This window comes from Mastomys coucha, unplaced genomic scaffold (assembly GCF_008632895.1).
Source record: "Mastomys coucha isolate ucsf_1 unplaced genomic scaffold, UCSF_Mcou_1 pScaffold22, whole genome shotgun sequence".
NCBI lineage: Eukaryota > Metazoa > Chordata > Mammalia > Rodentia > Muridae > Mastomys > Mastomys coucha.
Window position 1 is genome coordinate 131,162,746 of NW_022196905.1, and position 7,084 is coordinate 131,169,829.

The window sequence follows — 7,084 nt, forward strand, 5'->3', positions numbered from 1 at the left end:
ATCCCTTCTATGGGACTGAGAGACCTTTGGACAGTGACAGCCTTTGGCATAAAGTGAGAGCTGACTCCTGAAAGTTGTTCCCTGATTTCCACACTTGAACACAGCTATGCGTGTGACATTATATGTGTGAGTACGCACACGCACCCATACACATATAAATGCAACTTTCTTTTTTTAAAAGTAAAGTCCCTTTGCGAAATTGAGAAAGGGGAGATTTGCTGGAGAGGGTCTGAAAGACAGTGCGCTGGCTTCTGGGATGCAGGATCGGAGGTGCGGTTTGACCATCTTTCTCAACCACCTGTGGTCCTGGTTGGGCTAGGTGGACTAAAGGCTGCAGAGTTCCAGAAAAGAGTGGAAGGGAGCAGAGGGAAAACGAGGGTGACAGACGTTTCCTTCCTTCATTTAAAGCCTAAGGTGAGAAAGTAAGCTTGCCTTTCTCCTACCTGGAGCTTTCAAAGGGGCCTTGTGATTGGCTCTTGTTGGCTGTCGCTCAGCTGTGGTTGGCTGTGTGCTGCCGGAGGCGGGTGTGCGGGCGTTCCTCCTTCACAAAGTTCTCGGGGCTCTGTGGCAGCTAGATCCAGCTGTGCTCTGTCCTCTGGCTGCAGTCTCCCTTTATACCAGATGTGGGCCGGAAATAGATGAACTCATGTTCCAGCCCCACCCACTTTCTAACTCTGGAAATGTCTGGGCTGCCCGCCCGCCCTGCCCCCTCTCCTCCCCCCTCCCAGGGACTTGCTGGGACACGTGTGTGTACGTGTGTGAAAGGGCATGGGGGATAATTGAGCAAACTCTGGTTCCCTTGATTGGAACATCCCTGTGCCTTTGGCTAGTCCTTCGTCTAGACCCTTGTGGTACCACAGAGCCTACAATGCCTGGTGTTTGGGACTCCCTTCCTTGAGCCCCTGCCTGCTGGAACACGACCCCCTTTCCTTTGAAGACAACTATGGACCCTTGCCAGTACTGTCTGCCCCTTGTGCACCCTGTGCCTACATCCAGGAAAAGTTGGCCTGGCTTTCTCTTGGGTTACTGCCCAGTGGCCAGAGGGCATGAAATGTGCCCTGTGATTGTCTGGGTTCTGGTTCCTCTTGGACTTAAGCCCAATAGAGAACTTCAAGTCCTTCCCTCCTCCCTCCATGTGCCCGCCAGGCCTGCTGTGAAGCGTCTCTGACTCCCAACACCACGCCAGACTCTCCTGGTGCCCTGAGGGCTCGCTCTTTGTGTCAATAGCCTTGTACGTCTGGGTTTTGAGGTGTACTGGGTGGGGCGCTGGTGGCTGGATTGGACTAGCTTTTCCACAAATGAGAACAGGGGTTACTGCAGAAAGCTTTGTCAAAGAGCAAGAACCAGTTCAGCAGCCTGAGATGACTGAGAGAGAGAAAGGTGTTTTAAGACTTTTTTTTTTAATTTTTTTTTTTTGTTTTTTCGAGACAGGGTTTCTCTGTGTAGCCCTGGCTGTCCTGGAACTCACTCTGTAGACCAAGCTGGCCTCGAACTCAGAAATCCGCCTGCTTCTGCCTCCCAAATGCTGGGATTAAAGGCATGTGCCACCACCGCCCGGCCAAGATTTTATTTTTATCATTCATTCTTGTTTGTTTTGTTTGTTTACACAGAGTATCATAATGTAGTCCTGGCTAGCCTGGAACTCAGTCTGGAGCTCTGGCTTTCAACTCACAGAAATCTGCCTGCTTCTGCCTCCCGCGTGCTGGGATTAGAGGTGTGTGCCGCCATGCCCAGCTTTCATCTTATGTTTTAATTATGTGTGCGGTCTGTGTGTCCATTTGTGAGTGTGTGCAATTGAAAGCAGGGAAGTGTGAGATTCCCTGGAACTAGAGTTACAGGCAGTTGTATGTCATTCATCGTGGGTGCTGGGAATGGAATTTAGGTCCTCTACTAAGAACAGCATGTGCTTGTAAGGGGTGAGCCATCTCTCTAGACCTCAGAGGGTGCTCGGAAGCTTTCTTCCCCTCGGTACAGACACTGGCAGGCTGGAGCCGCAGGACCAGGGATAGGATGACACAGAATATATATGCATATATACTTCACATATACACACGTGTATGTATGTATGTATGTATGTATGTATGTATGTATGTATATATGTATGTATGTATGATGGTGGGGTTCTGTTCTTAGACCTGTGGAAGAATGACTGAAGAGTTTTGTAGTTTTTGGACAATCTCATGGATATGTAGCCCAGGATATCCTTAAACTCATTATATAGCTAGCTGAGGATACCCTGAAGATTCTGACCCACCTCCCTCCACCTCCCAGTTATTGAGACTTCAGGTATGCAGCGCCACACCCGGTTAATGCAAGTACAGGGGCTTGAACTCACGACTTTCAGCACGCTGGGCAAGCTACCCACTGAACCCCATCCCCAGCTAGATGATTTCTTTAAAGAATGAAGATTTGTACAGCATTTAAGAGGACCAGGCTGGTGCCTTTGAAGGTTGGACAGACTCAAAAACCCTTTGTCACCCTAGACTTTGGGACTAGAGAGAGGGACAGTTGGAAAAGACCAACGTGGTCTGGTGTTGGGGGCTGAGGAGAGGGTACTTTTGACCTTGGGGTTCACATGCTGTCATCTTTTGTATAGGTGATGGGGGTTCGCTTGGCAGTATCCATGGAGACAGCTGCCTGGCGAGTCATGGGAAGTTTAGGTGGGCGGTACAGCAGCGGTGTTTGTTTTCCATTTCCAGTAAACAGATACCAGGGCAACCAGCCCTGTGGGGTTTTTCTCTCACAGCGACCCTGCTTCCCGAGGCAGGTGGGGGGTGGGAAGGTTGAGGAAAGAGGAAAGAGGGAAACCTCAGCTGGAAACTTAGGCTCACGGGGCCAGGCCCAGCCGAAGCCTGTAAGCCCAGCCGCTGCTTGCTTGTGTTTCCCCCGCTGGTCTCCTCTGTGGCTTGGAAGCCCCGAGGGAAGGAGGCCGCAGGGCTGGGAGGGAGAGGCAGATGTTCTTGGCCATCTCTGAGGAGGAGGACTCAGCTCAGCTCCTACCCCGCCAGAAATGTCTCCAGATGCTTAGCCGTCAGAGAGACCTAGGATCGCAGCGTCCCCAAGCATTCAGGAGAGGGAGAGGGTGGAGACCAGCTGGAGGTGGGGCTCCTTGGGCGTTTCCTCTGCGGACTGCCATCCCCTCAGTTTCTACATCTCCTCCACCAAGACCGTTGTTTTCTGGGGCTGGGCTGGCTGGGCAAGGTGCTAGCAGTTTCATCCTGACCTGGGTCTGACGTCTGTTCTGGGCGTCAGGAGAGTTGGATCGTGGCTCTGCGGGAGCGGGGGACATGCTTTCCTTTCGAAATGGAAAACTTTGTGTCTCCCTCTTTTTTCTTCCTCTCTTCTTCTTTGATGGGGAAGATTCTACCAATAAAGTCACGCTACATAAGTGTAACTACTCAGGAACTTGTTCTATGTACCAGGCTGGCCTCAGGCTCACAGCAGCCCTCCTGCCTCTGCACTCTGCTGGTGCTGGGATAATAGGCATGCCCAGTTTTGTTTTGTTTTGAGACGGCTCTTACTATTGTAGCCCAGGGGAATCACAATCCCCCATGCCTTAGTGTCCCGAGTCCTGGGACGACAGTGTGCCACCATGGCCAGAGTCCTAAAGGAACCTCCAAACTGGAGGGACATATGGGCATTTAGCAAGTAAGTTTTTGTTGTTGTTGTTGTTTGTTTGTTTTTTCGAGACAGGGTTTCTCTGTATAGCCCTGGGTGTCCTGGAACTCACTCTGTAGACCAGGCTGGCCTCGAACTCAGAAATCCGCCTGACTCTGCCTCCCAAGTGCTGGGATTAAAGGTGTGTGCCACCACTGCCCGGTCATCAAGTGAGTTTTTAAAACCAGGCAATGGGCCTAACTTATGGCCCACTAGGTGAAAGTGTTTGCCACCAAGTCTGACAACATGAGTTCAATCCTTGGGACCCACATGATGGACTGGTCAAACTGGCTCCCACAAGTTGTCTTCCAGCCTCCACACATACTCTGTATCACATGTGTATACCCAGATACACATATAAACAAATAAAATACATATAAACTGGGCACAGCCTGGCAGAACGAGGCCTCTGTTTCTTTACGAATTAGGGTTGCCTAGATGATCTGAAACCCAGACTTGACTTGGCCTTGCATCTCCTCTCCACCCCCACGACATTGTCTATCCTAGGACACGGGACAGCTAGTCTTGCACACACAGGATGCAGCTTCCCGAGGGCTTCCTGGAGGAGGCGGAGAGTGCCGTACTCCCCAAGCCTTCTTCCAGACACCCTTCTCAGAATCTAACCTGAGTCACAAGCTTGTGTCACTTTCTCTTTTTCTTACCCTGTAGAACCCCCAAACCACTTTGACCTCATCCTCTTCGTTAACTTCTAACTCTTTGGTCAGTGGGGGAAGGGGCGGGGATCAAATGGCCAGAATGAGAAAAGTCCTTGCTGTTGAAATAACTCAACACTTGATTTCCCCAGGATCAGAGAGAGATAAGAGCGTGAGTTACGTGGGGCTGGGAATTTCTGGGAAAGTTCCAGGATCGGCTGCCCAGGAAGATGGCTCCATCTGGTCCCTCTGCAGGTGGTTTGCAAATGGAGCAGGCTCACATTTTCCATGACTGCCCCTACCCCCAACTCCCACCCTTGCCCTCTCCCATAGAGCACTGGCTCCGCTGGGGTCTAGGAAGTCCTGGTTGTTTGTCTACCTTTGTCCCTCCCCCCTTAGTGCATGTGCGTGCCTGCGTGCCTGCGTGCGTGCGTGCGTGCGTTCCTGCAGGTCAGACGACGACGTTTTGTACTCGGCTCTCTTCCACAGTGTGGGTCCAGGAACCGAACCCATAGTATCAGCCTTGGTGGCAAACGCCTTTACCCGCTGAGATGTCTCTCGCCCCACCCCACCCCTGCCCCCGCTCGACCTCTTGCCACTTGTTCTCTCATCTTGCCCTTCCTCTTTGTGTGTCTTTGGTTCTCCCCCTGAGACGTCTTGCTCACTGCCCCTGTCACTCAAGATGACACTGTCCCTCACTTCCTCTTCTAGTTGCTCTCTTGCGTTTTTTGTGTCTTGTCTCCCTCAAAGGAGGTTGTGCGCCTCACTCCCTCTCATCTCTTCTGACTCAATCCCTCTTTCCTTCTCCTTTGCCTCCTAGAATCCCTTTTACAGTCAATCTCGGGCTCCTAGGCGCATCCTCTGGGAAGGACGGTCATCCTCCTTCCAGTTACACAGGCTCCGTGGAATGCTGGGTCTGGGCCCCCATGCCTGGTGATTTCACTGGGAGAGCTGGGGGTGGGAGAAGACAAGATCCCCCGCTAACTCTAACGCACCACACTATTTCTGGCCTGGTGGCTCTCCAAACAACACAGTTCTGAAAATAGCTCATGTTTGGGCTGGGCTGTCTCTGCCCTTTCTAGGAGTGAGCTGGGCGGAGTGGTCAGGGCCTTGGCTTCTGTTCATTTGAAATCTTGGCTCCCGAACAGCGCGATTCAGCCAGTCTGGTCTCAGCCTGTTTGGGGCTTCCAGACTTGACTTTCTCCTCTTTTACCTTCATAGACCCAGGCCCCCCGCCGCTCCCTCCCAGTCCCCATCCCCCAAGTCCCTCCTGCCCTTCCCTAAACTTTCAGATTATGTTCAAACTTGCCCCTAGTCCCTATAATGTAGTTCTTGATTGTTGGGACTGACTTTAAAAAATTTGTGTGCATGCATGCATATGTGCGTGCGTGTGTGTGTGTGTGTGTGTGTGTGTGTGTGTGATGTATGCGTGGGCATGTGTGTCATGGAACATGTGTGGAGACCAGAGGACAACTCCAGAGGTGATTCTCTTATTCATCTTGGGAACCAACACACACCCACACCCACGCATGCACATGTGTGTACCACAGAGTTTCAAAATTGAGGGCTGTAAAAGTCATTTAATTCAGAGGGGACAAGGAATGAATTATGGCCACACAGCAACTGCTCTATAAATGGAAGATGATAGTCATGATCAAATAGAGCCTGTCTCCAGGGACCTGACGTTGCTGGACTGAGGGCTGGCTGTACGGATTGCTTAATTCAGAGAGGCTGAGAGATGAACTATGGTCACACAGCAACTGTTCCATAAATGGGGAGATGCTGGCAATGAGATCAGCTGGCCTCCAGGCAGGGGCCTGGACTTGACGAGGATGTGTGTGATAGCAAAAGGTTAACCTTTTGTGGGGAGTTGTCTGTCTGTCTGTTCTAAGGACAGGCCTTTCTATGTACTTCAGGATGACCTGGACCTTACTAGGCAGCTACGGCTTGCCTTGACTTCTTTATCTGCCTTAGCCTTCCCGATGTTAGGACTGCAGCATAACTTAATCCTTTTGAGCCTTAGCTTTAGATTATTTTTAATGAAGGTAGGTGGATCTCCGAGTTCGAAATCAGCCTGGTCTATTGAGCAAGTTCTGGGACACCCAGGGCTACACAGAGAAACCCTGTCCTGAGACACCAAAATAAAGAAATAAACATTGGTTGATGACTGACTGACTGATTGGTTGATTGATGAAGGGGGCAGGGTTTGTGCACACCATAATGTTGAGGAGGGGAGGTCAGAGGGGACCAGTGGGAGTTAGTTTTCTTTTCAATTTCAATTGTGTTGATTTGTGGGGCTAGACCTTAGTTTGTTTGTTTGTTTTAATTGTTGTTTGTTGTTTTGGGAGTTGAACCTAGGGCCATAGCTAGCAAGGTCACGCCCTCTGCCAGGTCTCATCTCTCTTGCCTGCTAATTATTAAGCATGTGTGCGTGCATGCGAGCAGCTGCTTGTACTTGTATGTGTGCACTCAAGAGCTTCTCTTCACAGTATTTATTCACCTATTCATTCTTTTATTTATTTTAGAGTCAGAGTTTCTCGATGAGCCTGGCCCTCGCCAATTCTGCAAGACTAGTTGGCCAGCATCCCTCAAGGATCATCTGTCTCCGTCTAGCCAGTAGTCGGCTTGCAATACTATGGCCAAGTGTTTCAAAATATGTGTTCAGTGGGGTTCAAACTCAGGACCTCATGTTTATGTGCCAAACATGTTCGTTACCTGTTGAGCCATCTCTCCAGCCTTCTTATCTCTCTCTTTCTAAAGTTAAAATTACGTGT

At 50.6% G+C, this 7,084-nt stretch overlaps 1 protein-coding gene across 2 annotated transcripts in view; it reads right to left on the reverse strand.

Annotated features, from left to right (window-relative positions):
* Serpine1 (serpin family E member 1) overlaps nucleotides 1–576 on the reverse strand; it is a 10,621-nt gene extending 10,045 nt beyond the window's left edge. Inside the window, exon 1 of one of the 2 annotated variants that reach the window (XM_031342345.1) lies at nucleotides 444–576. The gene's annotated coding sequence lies outside the window, so the exon portion shown is untranslated. The other variant, XM_031342346.1, reaches the window with a different exon arrangement.
* Between the last annotated feature and the right edge of the window lie 6,508 nt (nucleotides 577–7,084).